This window comes from Mobula hypostoma, chromosome 29 (genome assembly GCF_963921235.1).
Source record: "Mobula hypostoma chromosome 29, sMobHyp1.1, whole genome shotgun sequence".
Taxonomy (NCBI): domain Eukaryota; kingdom Metazoa; phylum Chordata; class Chondrichthyes; order Myliobatiformes; family Myliobatidae; genus Mobula; species Mobula hypostoma.
The window spans coordinates 26,448,350-26,466,639 of record NC_086125.1 but is presented as its reverse complement, the minus strand read 5'-3'; the positions used below and the strand labels follow the sequence as shown (position 1 = coordinate 26,466,639).

General features: G+C 43.2%; 1 long non-coding RNA gene across 1 annotated transcript in view; it reads right to left on the bottom strand.

The window, feature by feature from the left end:
- LOC134339365 (uncharacterized) overlaps positions 1 to 17,440 on the bottom strand; it is an 84,886-nt gene extending 67,446 nt beyond the window's left edge. Inside the window, exon 1 of the long non-coding RNA XR_010016383.1 lies at positions 17,394 to 17,440. This is a non-coding gene — a long non-coding RNA (uncharacterized LOC134339365). The remainder of the gene's footprint in view (positions 1 to 17,393) is intronic.
- Between the last annotated feature and the right edge of the window lie 850 nt (positions 17,441 to 18,290).

Here is an 18,290-nt window from a genome sequence, read left to right as displayed (position 1 = left end):
GGGAGAGTTTAGAAACCCATTGCAGACAGCAGCGTGAATTGAACCCCAACTGGTGACCATGATGCCGCCCCCGAGGTAAAGAGTAAGAAATTGAATGGGAATATGAAGGAATGCACGTGAGTGGAAAATAGTGGGTACAGCCCATTCCATCACAGGAAAACCCTCCCCACCCTTGGGCACATCTACAAAGAGCGCTGCCATAAGACAGCAGCATCCATCTTCAACAACCCCACCTTCCAGGCCAAGCTCTCCTCTCATTGCTGCCATCAAGGAGGTGGTACAGGAACGCTGGACCCCACACCACCAAGTTCAGGAACAGTTATTATCCTACAACCATTAGGCTCTTGAACCAGTGTGGATAACGTCACTCACATCGGCACTGAACTGATTCCACAACCTGTGAGTCACTTTCAAGGACTCTACAACTCATGTTCTCAATTTTATCTATTTACGTTTGTACATCCAGTTTGTCTTCTTTTGTCCTTTGTCTTTTTGGCTAGCTTTGTTTGTGTGTAGGTTTCTCATTGATGTCATTGCATTTCTTTGTATCTACTGTGAATGCCTGCAACAGAATGAATCTCAGTTGTATATGGTGACATACACATACGTTGACAATAAATTTACTTTGAACTTTTCAAGGCTCTAACCAGACAATAACAACCCACAAACTGACTTCTTGCATGCATTATGTTTTACACCAATATTTCATTCTCCTTTCTGCTCTGTAGTCAAATTAGTACAATGACTCAACATTATCTAGGTCATGTTACCCACTCTAAGTGTTCCTTGTAGAAGAGCCAGTCTAATTACAGGTTAATACAATAATCTTTGGTCAGATCTCTATTACATATTAAGGTCAGATTAAAAGGGAGAATCATACATTTATGGACAATTTAGAGAAACAACTTTGTTTCACTAGAAGATTCATGCTAATCCTTGGTTCACCATATGACATTCTGAAAACCACATTTAGATTTCAAACTAATGCATTAAGAGGTATTATTAACTGATTGCATCTGAGGTATCTGCAACCCACATTAATTTTGATTACCCGTTGGGGTGTGGGTGTCAGCCAAGACCACATAGCTGTCCACCCCTAACTGATTGTGGTGTTGAGAGGCATCAAGGTCAAACCAGCTAAAGATCATAAGATATAGGAGTAGAATTAGGCCAACTGGCCCATCAAGTCTGCTCTGCCATTCCATCATGGTTGATTTATTATCCCTGTCAACCCCACTCTCCTGCCTTCTCCCTATAACCTTCGTCACTTTTACTAATTGAGAACCTATCAACCTCTGTTTTAAATTTACCCAATGATTTGGCCTCCATAGGCATCTGTGGCAATGAATTCCACAGATTCACCACCCTCTGGATAAAGAAATTCCTCCTCATCTCTGTGTTCAAAAGGGACGTCCTTCTATTCTGAGGCTGTGCCAATGGTTATTACATTTATTAAGTATGTCACAAAAAATGAATCTCAGGGTTGTATACAGTGACACAGCTACATTGATAATAAATTTACTTTGAACTTTGGTCTGAGATTCCCCCACTGGAAACATCCTCTCCATGTCCACTCTATCCAGGCTGTTCAATATTTCATAGGTCTCAGTGAGATTCCCCATTCCTTCTTTTATTTCAGGATTATTCTCATGAAGATGCCCTGATGAAGAGTCTCAGCCTGAAACGTTAACTGTTCACTCTTTTCCATAGATGCTGCCTGACCTGCTGAGTTCCGAAAGTAGTTTATGCCTGTTGCTTTGGATTTCCGGCATCTGCAGATTTTTTTTTTCATGTCTGTTATTCTCGTAAACCTCCTCTGGACCCTCTCCAATGCACATCTTTTTCCTAGGTAAGGGGGCCAAAACTGCTCCCAATACTCCAAATGCCAGTGACGGGAGATCCCTGTTAGTGAATCAAGCACAAGTTTATAAGAGCATCACACAAAATGCTGGAGGAACTCAGCAGGTCAGGCAGCATCTATGGAGGGAAATGGACAGTCAGTGTAACAGGTTGAGACCCATCATGAAGTGCTGATAACATGGCCCTGCTCTGTGTTGTGAGACTTTTTTTTGCATCTGGTTGGAATAGGTAGATAAGATCTTTTGAGAAGCACAGCACCTCAAACTGCGGAGAACTCTGTCACCACTGCACTACAGCAATTGTCTAGATTGTGCTTTTATCTTTTGGGAAGAGATGAGAATCAGTGATCGCAGTACAACTCTCACCTAATAGGATAAACCCTCAAGCAAAGTAAATTTATTATCCAAAGTACACAGACGTCACCATATACTACTTTGAGGTTCATTTTCTTGCCGGTATTTACAGTAAAATAAATACAATAGTATTTATGAAAACTATACATAAACAAAGACAGGGAAATAACCAATGTGCAAAAAGTAAATTAATAAATATGAGAACATGAGTTATAGAGTTCGTGAAAATGAGTCCATAGGTTGTGGAATCAGTTCAGCATTGAGATTATTGCAGTTGTCCTCGGCAGTTCAAGAGCCTGATGGTTGTAGGGTAATAACTGTTTCTGAACCTGGTGGTGTGGAACCGCTTCCCAGGTGATAGTAGTGAGAAAAGAGCATGGTCTGGATTGTGGGGGCCCCCGAAGGATGCTGCTTGCTTGCGTCTGCGCTCCTTGTAAATGTGCCTGTGATGGACTGGGCATATTACAATACAAAATAAAATTCTAATTACTTTATCCTTTTCCTTCTTTTTCATGTGATAGTTATTTTCAGCTCACGGACTGAAAATCATCATGTGAAATGACAAATAGTGCAAGTTAATGTAAATAAATAATTCTGAGCACGAGTTGTAAAGCCTTTGTAAGAGGATCTGTACATTGTGGAATCAGTTCAAAGCGAAATTGTCCGCAATGGTTCAGCAAGCATCGAATAAAGATTTCAAAGCATGGAGCAGCAGGATTCTGGGAGGCCTACCAGAAACGTCAGGTGGAGCTTGTACTGTGATGGGTATTCACTATGCAGGGCCTGGGGGGGGGCCCTTTTTGCCCAGCTCAGCTTTCTAACACAGCAGCTGACTCTTCCACAGTTAAAAAAGAGTTGTTTATGAGTAAGTTAAACAGCCAACCAGTATTCTTTGCTCAGCCTCTTGTCATAAACAGGAGAATAATAGGGTCCTTTGTTGGTCCATTATTTAATCAAGGGAATACACTTCAGCCTAATCAAACAATGCATTCACCTGGCCTGACAAACCTAACGTAACTGAAAAACATCAGATGCATGTGAAGTCACCAAGCAGCAAAAAAACAGTATAAGTTTTAGAGAGAAGTCTATTTTTTTAAGGAATGGTCAAGGAAAGACAAGAAGAATGACAGAAAGAGAGAGTGACTAGAATCCATTCCTCTGCCTTCAGTCTCTGTGATGGACGATTCATTCATCTGCAACCAGTAGGTATAACCATATAACAATTACAGAACGGAAACAGGCCATCTCGGCCCTTCTAGTCCATGCTGGACTAGAAGACATTCTAGGTATGTCTTTTTAGCTTATAGAAATTGTACCGATGGTTCAGAAATCCTTTGCGCTTTAGAAATCTTTTATAAAATAGAAATTCTCTGTAAGGTTTAAATGTGTTTTAAAAGTTTTATCTAAATTTATGTGTGTACCACTGAAAATAAATTAACCTTGTTTAAACTACTTTGTTAGTTGGGAATAGCTCCCCCTTTTTAGCGAGGGACCACTGCTCAAATAGTGGGTACTGGCAGCTAAACTTGCCATGGGGGATAAACAGGGAAGTGATCTAGGCTTTGAAGAGTAGGTAGCTACAGTATAGCTTCCCTTTAGTGAGGATACCTATAGCAAACTATATCAGGTAAGGGTATGATCTTTGTTTGAGTCCAGACCTTTGTGGACAACATCACAGTATGGTGCAGGGACCCATGGCATGGAACTCACAATATTTTTCGCTGCTAATCTAATCTACCTGTGACTGCAGAGGTGACACTGTTGGAACTGCATCAAATTTCATTTGAATTGAGCAAATAGTTTTCCCTGAAACTGATTATATACAAAAGAAGTCAACGGAAGAAATTGGAGATGTACATCTGCACAAAACAGGTATAATCGCGTTAGTTGATTGTCACGTCTCAGTATTATGCAGAGTGTTGTAAGTAATTTGGTGTTAATACGCAGAGGAACAGACAATGGGAGAACTGATCCCAAGGACAAAGTCATGACAGCTTTTGCATTCTTATTTACATTCTTGGGTAACAGATCTTCTGGGTAACAATAAGGGCATCATGTAGCATGGTGGAACAGTGGAACCTTGCGTGAGCTAGGGCTTTTCTCTGGAGCAAATGAGGAGGACAGGTGGCTTGAAAGAGGCATAGATGGAGAGGACCAATGCACACACATGCCGGAGGCCAGACAAAGGATTCAAAGTACAATTATTATCGAAGTATGGATGCACGTCTGGTGTCAAAATGGTTGTGATGCATCTAGTCTAGTGGGTAGTGCCTGTCGCTCTGACTTTCAGCTTCCACCGCTGGCCAGCAGTCTCATGAAAAGGTGAGCTGAATGTGTCAGTCTCTCCCTGCCAGTACATCGTCTCTCCAGCAGCAAGCCTCATGTGGTGCCTCCTCGCTGGCCACACACGGAAACTGAACTCAGCCTGAACTACAGTGGACAGGGAGGTGGTCTGGCCCCTGCACAGGTCCACTGGTGTGTGGACACGCCCTGGTGCTCGCAAACCAGATCCCCAGCTATGGGTAAATAGCCCCACTGCCTTGCGGGCAGCATCAGGAAAGACGAAGGCTACGGGAGTAAACCCAGATAGCAAATCCGAAGTGGAGCCCCTAAAGTGGCTGTACGCCATTGAACATCCATCCAGCAGTTCCTGCAGCCAAGCTGGTACCAAACGTACTGCTTCGTAAGCTTTCCTTTGGACTTACGTGGCTGAAGCAGAGAGGGGGATAGTGACGACTGGGCATCTCAGGATCTCCATACCTTCCGCCCAGGCTTGTGATGATGATCATCGTCACCCATTGTCCATCCAGACAGACAGATGGACGTATGCAGAATACAACACTGAGGTTTGCCTTCTCCTCAGACAGTACCAGTGGGGAGGGAAAAATAGACGGCAACACAACAATATGAAGATAAGAGTTGTGATGAAGGGCCTGAGTCCAAAACCACAACTGATAACTCTATTTTCATCAAGAAAATAGCCAGAGACTTCCCCCCCCCAGGACAAAATCTGCTAATACAAGGGGGTACAATTTTAAGGTGATTGGATTACAGTGTAGGGAGGATGTCAGGGGTAGTTCTTTTTTTTAAAAAAACAGAATGTGTGAAATGTGTTGCCGGGGTGGTGGTAGAGGCAGATGTATTAGGGGTAATAAACACTTAGATAGACACATGGATGAAAGAAAAATGGTGGGTGATGTGGGAGGGAAGGGGTAAATTGATCTTCGAGTAGGTTAAAGGGTCAGCACAATATCATGGGCCGAAGGGCTTGTCCTTTGCTCTCGTGTTTTCCGGATCTCAGGTATATGTTCCAAATGCACGTTCTCTCTGTGATTGCACGATTTCCCCTGGGTGCTCCAGATTCCTCCCATACCCCAAAATGCACTGGCTGAATGATAGTCTAGCTGCTGCAAACTGACCCAGAGACTCGAAATAGAGGTCATGGGTTAAGGGTGAAAGGTCAAATGTTTACGGGGACCATGAGCGGAAACTTTTTCACTCAGAGGGTGGCGAGAGTGTGGAATGAGCTGCTGGCAGAAGTGGTGGACGCGGGTTTGATTTCAACATTTAAGAGAAGTTTGTCTAGGTACATGGTTGGGAAGGGTCTGGGTGCAGGTCTATGGGACTAGGTAGAATAATAGTTCAACACCAAATAGATAGGCCAGGGGCCTGATTCTGCACGGTGGTGCTCTACAACTCTGTTTAGGGGGTGGTAGAGTCTGAGGTGGGAAAGACAGGACTATACGAAGTACAAATTGGGATCAGCGTCAGATGAGAGTAAATTAGTGTTTGGTGGTCAGCGTGGACTCTCTGTGCTGCAAGGCTCTATAACTCCAATAACCTTTCACTGTTCGTTTTACTTGGAGATACAGCCCTGGTAGCAGCACCTTCCCGCCCAACAGGCCCACACCGCCCAGTTACACCCATATGACAAATTAATTTACTAATCTGCAAGTCTTTGGAATGCGGGATGAAATCGGAGCACCTTGAGGAAACCCACACGGTCATAGGACAAATGTACAAATTCGTTACAGACAGTGGCAGACTTGAACCTCAGTCACTGGCTCTGTAATAGTATTACACTAACTACGATGTTATTGTGTCACCATATGGACTCCTCAGAATTCCAGACACCAGCAGCCTCATGTAAGGATGTTCAGCCCCTGAGCCAGAACAAGAAGCACTTCCAATATCCTTTCCTCAAGCAACATTCCCCCAAACAGCTTCTCTCTTCCCTCACTACGACTTGTGGGATCTTGATTGCGAACTTCAGGAAGGCGAAGTCGAGGGAACACACACCAGTCCTCAAGGGGTGAGCGCACTTTCAACGTCTCTGAAGATCTATCCTGGGCCCAACGCATTGATGAAAACACGAAGGAGGCATGAGGAGATTTGCCACGTCAGTAAAAACTAGCAGATCTCTACAGATGTACTATGGAGAGCATTCTGACTTGTTGCGCCACTGTCTGATCTATAGGGGCCACTGTACAGGATTGGAAAAAACTGCAGAATGTTGTAAACTCAGCCAGCTCCATCGTGACCACTAGCCTCCCCAGCATCAACGAAATCTTCAAAAGATGATGCCACAAATAGGTGGCATCCATGATAAGGACCCTCACCATCCACAACATTCCTTCTCATTGCTGCCATCAGCTACAGGATCCTGAAGACCTACACTCAAACTGTTTTTGAAGGCTTCTTCCTTTCCACCATCAGATTTCTGAACGGTCGATGTACCCATGTACGCTATCTCACTATTTTTACACTACTTTTTTTTTAATACATTTCTTAATACAGTTTATAGTATTATGTTTTGTATTGTACTTCTGTCCTGAACCGGAACATTTCATGACATACAGTACTGTGAAAAAGTCTAGGGCACATATACAGTGAGGGTGCCCAAAACCTTTGCACATCTTTTCGTCCATGTGGAGCGGAGAGCGAGTTTGTAAATCTGGCAGGAGCGAAGGATGTTGGGAATTGTGCGGATGGAGCGACACGGGAGGGGTGTGGGAAAGGCGGCAGAGAAGTACTGCAAGGGGCGGGGAATGGCGTGGGTACAGACACACCCAGCCTTGGAGGCACCTGGCAAGGTCATTTGATTCCAAACAATTGGTTTATTGATCATTACAGAATGTCTCTCTGGTACTTCCTGTTGCCTCCCTTCCTCTTTTCCCAACCATAATTCCCCTCTCCCTGCCCCTTTCCCACTCTCAGTCCACAATAGAGACCCATACGAGAATCACTCACGTACGTCATGATTTTTTTTTGTGGCAGAAGTACAGTGCAATACATAAAATCACTTCAGTACTGTGTAAAAGTTTTAGGAAGACAGACAGACTTCTGCACAGGTAGTGTACATCAGTGATAATAAAACTGATTCTGAAGTGTGTGAACTGCCAGCAAGGGGCCTTGCTGCCTGTCGAAGTTTGCATAAACTACCCAAATTAATACAACAGCTTTTGTGTGAAGTGCTTCAAAACTTCTTAACACAAGCCCCATGAATGTGCAACTTTGTGGAAGTCACTGTATTATATATTTCCCCCAGCTGTAAAAAGAAACTCTCAGCCCTGCCAAAATATAAAGCTTCAAGACTTTCCTGATTTACTGAGAGCTATCCGCTGCCCAGTCCCGTATGGGGAGGGGATTTTATAATGGGGCTAGGTATTTGCTCGAAACCACGATTTCCAGTTCAGAAACCATATACAAATAAATACAACTTTCCTACGAGTGTTCAACAGCTTCCAAAAAAGGAAAAAAACACAACATTTTCACTGTATTGGAAGATTTTCCAGACTCAATAAATTGGGACACCTTCCTTTGAAGATATGCAAGAAGCTGGATGGGGGCTTTTACACATGATGGTCTTTCCAGTGCCGGGGCAGAGATGATAGATAGGTAGATAGATAGATAGATATACTTTATTGATCCCGAGGAGGTGTTTCCCCATCTAGAAGAGCTCCAAAATAGAGGTGTTTGCGTCATCTGGTCACTGACAAATCCAGTTGGAATTCCATAATTAGTTCACAATCAGGTTTATTATCACCGACAAAACTTTGGCCTGAACAACAATTGAATCTCCTGACCATGTCTGCATGCTTTTATGCATTGAGTTTTTGCCACACAGTTGGCTGATTAGATATTAGCATTAACCAGCAGGCATACAAGTGTACCTAACCGAGTATGTCGTGAACTTTGTTGCTTTTCATGGCAGCAGCAGAGCTCAAGACAAAACATCACAATAATAAATAAATAGTGCGAAAGCAGATGTTAATGGGCCATTCAGAAATCTGGCAGCAGAGGGGAAGAAGCTGTTCCTACCCAGGCAGTGTGATACAAAGGGCAGTTCAACAACAGCTTGTACATACATAGCATTGTCAAGGTAGCTATCAGCAAGAGTTGATGCAATGGTATAGATGAGTTTAAGGGGAAGCTAAACTCACTTCCAAGAGATCAATGAATAAAACATCACCAATAGCCAAGATTGTATATTTATTGTCCATTATTAATTCCCCCAGCACGGAGTGGCACGTTGCCTCTTCTCGGACTGCAGTTCAGAATGAACCTCACTGGTGGATGTGGGATCACACATGTTCAGGGAGCAGTGGTATCCATCATAAAGGACCCTCTCCATCCCGGGCACGCTGTCTAGGAGGAAGTACAGGTGACTGAAGGTCTGCACTCTCATTCAGCGACAGCTTCTTCCCTTCTGACATCAGCTTTCTGAACGGTCCATAAACACCACCTCACTATTCCCTTACCTGCACCATTTATTTTGTAATTTATAGGTATTTTATGCCTTTGCACTCCACTGCTGCCGCAAGTCAATAAATTTCAAATCATATAAGCCAGTGATAACAAACCTGATTGGGACAGGTAAACACTGTAGATTTCCTTCCATATAGGAATGGGTTATTTTGACAGTCTGGTAGATTCACTGCAAGTTTCCAAATCTGTGCTTAAACTCCCCGGTGTTTATGGTTGGGATTTAATATCCTATTTCTAAACCAATAATCTGGGCTTCTGGTGCTCATTCAGATACTATCAATGCATGTGATGGAAGATAGAGAGCTAGGAGACGTCTGAAAGAGGATCTAGTGCTTTCCCGGCATACATGACAAATAAACTCTTCTCAGATTTCCACACCTGGAAGCTCGACAAGAGTTCATTCGTAGGGTACATCTGTTACTTTGAATAGTCGGGGTTGTAGATCCCACACAAGATTCTTATTCAAAAGCAGACTACATAAGCACAGTGTAGGCCCTTCGGCCCATGATGTTGTGCCGAAGTCTTAACCTGCTCTAAGATCAATCTAATCCTTCCCTCCCACGTAGCCCTCCATTTTTCTATTATCTATATGCCTAACAAAAAGACTCTTAAATGTGCCTAATGTTCTACGCAGGGCATTCCACACAGCCGTCACTCTGACGCCTACCTCTGACACTTCCCCTAAAATGATGTCCTGATGAAGAGTCTCAGCCTGAAATATCAACTTTTTATTTCTCTCCACTGACGCTGCCTGACCTGTTGATGAGTTCTTCCAGCATCTGCAGAATCTCTTGTGTTTCTGATAGTAGCCCCCCCGCAAAACTTTCCTCCAAGCACCTTAAAATTATACCCCCACGAATTAGCCATTTCTGCCTTGGGAAATGTCTCTGCTTGTCCGATCAATCCACGCCTCTTATCTTACACACCTCTATCAAGTCATCTCTCATCCTGCCTCGCGCCAGAGAGAAAATCTCTTGCTCATTCAACCTACCCTCATAATGCATGTTCTCTAGCCCAGGCTGCATCCTGGTAAATCTCCTCCGCACCTTCTCTATAAAGCTTCCACACCCTAAAGACGGACAAGTCAATGGATTTCTCAAAAGCTGTGGATCTGGATTCCAGAAAATGAATGTCTGCATTTTCTTTAGTACTTTGGATTGATTATAAAAATATTCTGATATATCGAAACAAAACATACAGAGTATACTGATGTCCAATGCTTTCTTTTAATGCCTAGCAGGTGGTGTACCTCCAATCCTTGTCCACACCAACAGTCTGATTCAGATTTATTTTACATCAAAGTGTACAGTAAAATGTGTCACTTGTGTTAATAGCCAACACACCAGAGGGTCGACACAAGTGTCGCTGGACATTCTGGTGCCAACATAGCGCGCCCACCAGAACACAAAACACAAGTTACAGAGCAACAACAGCAAAACAAACCCCCATCCCTCCCACCCACCCACGCCATCCTCAAACCACAGGACAGGCTGCCTTCAGCCTCCAGCTGCTTCATGGATTTGCCAGCCGTCCCACTGCAATGATGCTAAATCCATTTAAAGCTGAGTGGTAAACAGCGGCTCCAGTTATCATTGTCACATTCCCCTTGGGTCTCCGGCGTAAAATGACCCAGTTATGGACACTCCTACATATGAACCAGCTCCTTTAGCATCATTAAATTCAGAAGTTTGATGTATGTACAGCGCTGTGCAAAAGTCTTAGGCGCATATATAATTCTGCTAGGGTGCCTCCGCCGTTGCACAGTACTGCATTTGTCAATGTGGAGCAGAGAGCGAGTTTTGTAAATCCGGCCGAAGAAAAGGGTGTTGGGAATGGAGAGGGTGGAGTGCCATGGGAGGGAGTGTGGAACAGATGACAGAGGAGTGTCCGGGGGGGAGGGGAAATCAGGTGACACGTATGCAGCCATACCCAGCTCTGAGACACCAGGCAGGGTCATTTGATTCCAAACAATTGATCAGTACAGAATGTCTCTCTGGTGCTTCCCTTCTCCCTTCCTCTTCTCCCAACCATATTCCCCTCTCCCTGCCCCATTCCCACTCTCAGCCCTATAGAACTAGTTTCCTCTCAAAGGTCAAAGTTCATTGTTATTTATACACGTATATTTGTGCAGAAGTGCAACAAAACACTTACCTACAGCAGCACGGACACACATATTAACAGTTATCAAAAAAGATAGAAATTAAACAATGTTTATAAAAGAGAACATAATTAGAGAGAAGAAAGTCCTCTTAGCACAAGTAGTCAATGTGTTGTAAACTGTAGTGATTAGGGTAACGCACACAAAATGCTGGAGGAACTCGGCAGGTCAGGCAGCATCTATGGAGAGGAATAAAAAGCTGACATTTTGGGCCGAGACTTTTTAAATCAGGATTAGGGTTGCGTCAATTGGTTCAACAACCTCTCTATTTTTTGCTTGTTTTTAGCACAACTTTTTCATATTTCTTATTGAAATTTATAGTTAAAAAAAACAAATTTCTCGCCATACGTCAATGATATTAAACTGGATTCTGAATCGAATGGTTGAAGGGAAGTAGCTGTTCTTCAATCGATTGCCTCTATCCACCTTTAGTAATTGTCCTTTCTAATCATTTTTAAGTACTTTTGATGGCATCAGCTCAACACTGGTGAGGTATGGTTATCACATCAAGTATTTGTGTTTCCAACTTACAGACAAAAGTCGACTTATGGACGAAACCTTGTTCATTGCCCGTGGATGAGCCACATTAGAATTCATTGGATTCCAATTTGGTGACAGTTAGCAGCTGGATATTTATAACCTTTTAAAAGTGCGTGCAAGTGAAATTCAGCAACCCTGATCATTACTTTCATATCAATCCAAACAAAAAGTCCATCTGCAGCAGACACACCCAACAACTCAGTGCCCATTTGGCTGGTGTGGAGCTTAGCCACACTGACATCAGAGTCTTTCAGGACCACCACCCTCTTACAAGGTGAGGTAAGAGGGTGGGAGTCTATTCATGTTTCTGTGAGAACTACCAAGCCTACGGAATTTGCCCACGCAACGCAATCGCTCATGGCTGACCCACACCCTGTTTTCACCAGTTCTGACAAGAGGTGGGTTTGAGTCACATAATGAAAGGAGCGACAAAAATCAGCCAGTCAGCAGAAAATATCGATCAAATGGAAACAGTCAAAAAGGATGAAGCTATTAGAATTTCAAGTTATATTGTAATACGCCCAGTCCATCACAGGTAAAACCCACCCCACCATTGGACATATTTACAAGGACTGCTGCCACAAGAAGGCAACATCCAAAGACTCTTACCAACCAGACCATGCTCTCTTCTCACTACTACCATTTGGCAGGAGGTACAGGAGCCTTAGGTTTCACACAAGTAGGTTCAGGAACAGTTATTACCCTATCAGGCTCCTCAACCAGTATGGATAACTCCACTCACCTCAACTCTATAGATTCCATACCCAATAGATTCACTATCCAGGACTCTACAACTCATGTTCTCAGTATTACTTATTTACTTTTATTTTTATTTAGATAAATTATCTTCTTTTGCACATTGGTTGTCTATGTATAGTTTTTCATAAATTCCATTATTTTATTTTCCTGTAAAAGACTGCAAGAAAATTAATCTCAAACCCATAGGTACTTTGATAATAAAGTTACTTTGAATTGAAAGCATTGAAATAAGAAAAACAGATAAAACATTCTGCACACATGGGAGAAAGATATTTCGTGGCCCTTTAAGTAAATTGTAATTTTAGACACACTGTCACTCCAGTGTTAGTAAAGGAATGCTTCCCTCTATGAATTGGCAGGTTCCTAATCTGTTCAGGGAGTCTGAGTTACTCAGGGATTTCCTCTAGCCCTTGGTTTAGTTTTTGGATTAAGACGGCATACCCCACAGTTGATTAATAGGTCTTCACTCATGGAGAAGGGATAAGAACTGCAGCTAATCAAATATTAAGTTTTCTGCTGAAACTACTTGAAGTTAATGAACTACATTTTCAAATAATTACAGCAAAATGCTCCAACATTCCTGAATATTTAGTTTATATTTCACCTGCAGTTAATCCTAAAACTGATCAACATTAATTAAATATTGCCAGAGATCTATTATTTATTATCCCCACAAACATTTAATCATTTCAATTATTTGTACAAGGGGAAATATGTTTTATTTCTTTTTTATTTAGAGATACAGTGTGGAACAGGCATGTCCAACAATACATGCCACCCGGTAATGCACCTATTTAACCCTAGCTTAATCACAAGACAATTTACAGCAACCAGTTAATCTACTAACTAATACGTCTTTGGTCTATGGGAGGAAAACCCACACAGTCACGGACAGAGCGTACAAAATCCTTACACATAGCACTGGAATTGAGTTCTGAACTCTGATGCCCTGATGTGAGATAGCTTTGCACTATCCGCTCCACCCATTTTCTGTTGTGATTTTCCTTATAATTTAATCATATTTTAAGTATGAGCTGCTTTAGCCTCTTTCTCAGTTTAAGATAAGACATTGTGTGATCATGACATAAAACCTCCCTCTCTCTCGTTCTTAAGTTGCTAAAATTGCACTTATGATCATCAGACATGGTTAGCCAGTGCAATATAGACAATATTTATTCTCAGTCACTCAAATCTGCTGTCCTTGATGTTTGCAGTTAACATGTCTATGGAAATTTGTTTCTACAATGGAAAACAATTTTCCCAAATATAATACAGCACATAGCCAAAACTATAATGCATAGGCTACTAGCGACGAACTTCACATTCATTATTACCGTGTTTATCGCTTCACATTGGGGCGCATTAAGGTCGTGAAAATCGTGAAAAGCTCGATAGAAATCAAAGTCATTTAAAAAAAACTACTAATCCAACAGGTAAAATCTCTCACAGAGTGTTCTGGGAATTTTACGTAAAAATGTGGAAAATGTGAATAAAATTGAGGCATCTCTCCTTACCCAACCGCTTTTGAAAAATCACATTTTCATTTCAGAACCCTGCTCATTTTTCACTCTGTGCCTCTTTCATAGCTAAACGTCAAATAGATTTTGTACTGATCACCTGACTCCACAACTAACAGAAGAGATTAAAGTATTTCACGATGAAGAGCGAGCAGACTGCTTAATAAATACAGACAGAGTCACACCCTTCTTCAAAAATCCTGGAATGGAACCAACTGCTCTTAAAATAACATGAATTAATCTAAAGTAACACACACAAAATACTGGAGGAACTCAGTAAATCAGACAACATCGATGGAAAGGAATAAAGAGTCAACATTTAATGGGTTAATCTAAATCGACTCTCAGTGAAAATGGATTTTTCTCTCCTCACATATTCTTGGGTTAAATGAATCGAAGTTCAAATATTACTTCAAATTAACGTTACTCAATTCATACCCATTTCATTTAATTATAATTTTATTTTGTATAATTCTTTATAATTGCTGGATGCCGTTTTGTTGTACGTCACACAACACACCGCAGCAAATTCCTAACACATGTAAATGCGTACGGCGAATAAAGTTGATATTTGTACCTCTTGCTCATACAAGTATAACACTCTCAGAATGCACTGTATCACCCTTTATACTTCAAAAAAAATTCCAAATATTAACTTGTACCAAAAATTAGATTTTAAAATCAGTTTGAAACTACGGAAATATGCTTACTTTTTTTCTCTGGAAATTCAACCCAATTGCACTTGAGTAATTTTACTCCTTTTAGAACAGACTTTTCAGTTATTTTACCCATTTTGCTTTTTCTTAATCTCTTAATTCTCCCTCTCTCTGGTTTTATTCGATTTGTATCAGTTGCTCTGTGAAAATAATGCCACAACTCCTCAATTTGCTCATTGGTTCTACAAATATTAAATAATTCTCTATTTTAAGCTATTTTAATCAACTTCCGTTACCAGTACGCTTATTTTGTTTATCTTTCCCTTAGACTTTGCCCTTTTAACCTAATTCCCTCCTAATTTCCCATTCCTCTAATACTTTCTCCATTTAGGGGAAAATCTCTCTCTTTTAAATTACTCTGTGATTTGCATTAGAACGAGGGAATGTGGCTCTGGATGTTAATATGTCCCCTGGCTCTCTCCTCAAGGGTCTAAAGTCGTCGTCAATGCCATTCCTGTCGGTGGCTGGATTGAAACACGGCGCCGAACATCCGTCCAGCCAGTTATCTCCAGTTACCGTCGGGCTACATTTGCGGGTCTATTTGCAAAAGTTACCTCAAATGAGCGCTCGGGTGCCACCCGCCCCTCTCCCTCAGAAAGTATCGGGGGTCTTTTAAAGGAAATGATTTACACAGATTCGGTCTAAAACCGGGCTAAACTCTCAGCTCTGCCGCTGCCAGTCCGCGAAAGTGCGGCTCTGGTTCCAGGCGCTTTATACAAAACTTTCCCAAACTTTCTTGGGGTGTCTTCCAGAGCACATAGCACAAAGCAATGCTCCCTCAACCTGGACGGGGTTAAATGTAAAGAGATTACAGTAGCAAAATAACCGGTTAGAAATCTTACTTCGGACTGGAGGTGAGAGGTGGAGCAGGTCACCGCGGGTGTCCCTTCTTCTCCTCCCCAGGGTCTTGGAGTCGCCCCAAACTGGTTTTGGCTTTCCATAGGCAGAGGGAGAGAGCGCTTCCCTCTCTTCCCCTTCAGCCCTGCTATCACAGAGCTCCCACCCAAACCGGGAGCTGTAATCCGCTCCTCCATCTGAGAGCGTGGGGAATTCCCCCACCAGTTTCTCGGCTCCTCCTTTGGTTCTTGAAGAGGGGAGAGGGGGGAAGGCGGTCTTGGGTTTAAAGAAGTGGGTACATATATCACCCCAGCCATCCTTACCCTCGCACGCACCCCATATTTCAACCCACACCACTGCGCGCCCACGCACCCCACATCCCCAATCACACATATCCACTACTCGCCACATCCCCATATGCACTAACACCCTCACCATACCCCTCGCACAGACCCCAACACCACGCGCGCGCGCACACACACTCGTACGCGCATATACACAGGCACACCCCTATAGTCACACGCATATAATCCACGCACACACATGCAAACGCCCATCCACACAGCAACACGCACACACACACACACCCTCATACCTACGCATGCGTGCACACACACCCCAACATCCACACTCACATGTACATACATCCACGCACACGTCAACATGCACATACGAGCCACACCCATACTTCACTCGTGTACGTGCACACACACACACAGCCGACAAATTGGATGCAGGATAGCTTCTTAATCAGTTAAGGGCGTCAAACGTTACGGGAGAATGGGGTTGAGAGGGATAGTAAATCAACCATGATGGAATGGCGGAGAAGACTCGACGGGCCTAATGGCCCAATTCTGCTCCTATGCCTTATGGTCTAAACTAATCTGTGCAGATGAGCGGACAAGTGTAACGCCCCGTTAGCCGTTCCCCATCACAGAGCTGGTCCAGGTGCCACAGAAACTCCACCGCAGATCTCAAGTAAATGGCTACCGCCCTCAACCTTCCCAATGGAGACAAGAAACCACTTTGGGAGTTGAACCATAGACTGGAGACGTTGAAGCTGTGAACCCACAAGCTGCTGGAAATCCAGAGTAACACACACAAAATACCGGAGATTCCGGCGAGAGGTCTCGCCCAAAGAGTCGACTGTTATTCCTCTCCACAGACGCTGCCTGACCCGTTGAGTTACTCCAGCATTTCGTGCGTGTTACGGTGGAAGTTGTGATTCCTAATCTAGCAATGTTTCAATTTGAATTTCTTTGAAACTCTATTGCATTGATGCCCAAGCAAAACAATCTAATCTCTGTGGTATAAAGGAAACAGTTAAATTCATTTGGTGAGGTGTTATATCTTTCCAGGTTGAGCAGTTATCTAATGTTTGACTTTCACGCTTGTTTGCTAATTTCTACTTTCTGTTTAAATTTCCTCCCTTTTTGCTTTCTCTCGCTTTATTTTTCTTTTGTATGTAATCTGGCTCTAATTCACCACACCCCGCTCTCTGTTAGTCGTCGTTTATTCCTTCCCCCACCCCCGTCTTCATCTATTCTTCCCCCCCCCCCGCCCCCCAGTCCTGGCAAGACGAACTGGCTATAAGAGCCGGGTGCGCACAAATGTCCCAATGCTGCTGCTCTCTGTCACACGGCCATCAGCTCCCGGCCACAGCAAGGAGGAATCAGAAAATATCCCGAGTTCAGCGAATTCAACTCACGGGATGCTCCGCTCCCAAAAATTCTGGCCCATAATGTCATATCAGCTCTCTCCTTCAAAGAGCGAGGTAAATGCACTTATAATCAAATACCTGGCCCATCAGAAGTAGATATTAACTTCTCTGATTCTATTCACTGACAAAAAGTAGTAGACCTTTGCGAAATAAAATTTTCCTTACCTTCTGCTATGCTGCCGTATTAGTTGAAGGAGACAGCTCTAATTCCCAGTTCAGGACAGTAACTTATATAACCAGAGACAAACTTCTGTTAATCTTATGAGGCTAGTCGCCTCCCACTGCTTTCGATAGGGCAGAGACGATCGTGTGGGCTGTGCTACGAGGCGGGTACTGTAATCCCGTGTGTATACGTCGAACATTAACGCCCAGAGCAACACATACACATAACACATACAATGCGACAGGTCAAGCAGCGGCTATGGAGGGGAATGAACAGTCAGCTTTTCAGGACCCTTCATCAGGATTGGAAAAGAAGGGGGCGGAACTCAGAGCGGGGGCAAGAGTACAAACTGGAACGTGATAGGGGAGAATAAATGAGGGGGAAGATGGGTGGGTGGCTGGCTGGGGGAGTGAGGGATGAAGTAAGAAGGCGGCAGGTAATAGGTAAAGGACTGAGGAAGAAGGAATCTGAGCAGAGAGGAGAGTGGACCATGGGAGAAAGGGAAGGAGGAAAGGCTTCAGTGGGACTTGATGGGCAGATGCGGAGAGGAGAAGCAGGTAAAAGAGGAGCCAGAATGGGGAATGGATAAAGAGAGAAGGTGGGAGGAGGGAGGAATTACCAGACGTTAGGGAAGTTGATGCTCACACCATCAGATTGACGGTTACGGAATATAAGATGTTGTTCTTCCAACCTAAGAATGGCTTCAGCAACTCCATTTCCCATTGATGTTTCAGACTGAGACCCCTCATATTCTCCTACTAATTGTATTCTCTCTTTATTCCTCTCTGCACTCCCCAGCACCCATTTGCTCCTGGTTCAACACTCGTTCTCTAGTTACGCAACAAAGAGGCCGTTCCTTGCCTGTGACTCCAGGTTTTTGCCATTTAGGCTGCCAGATG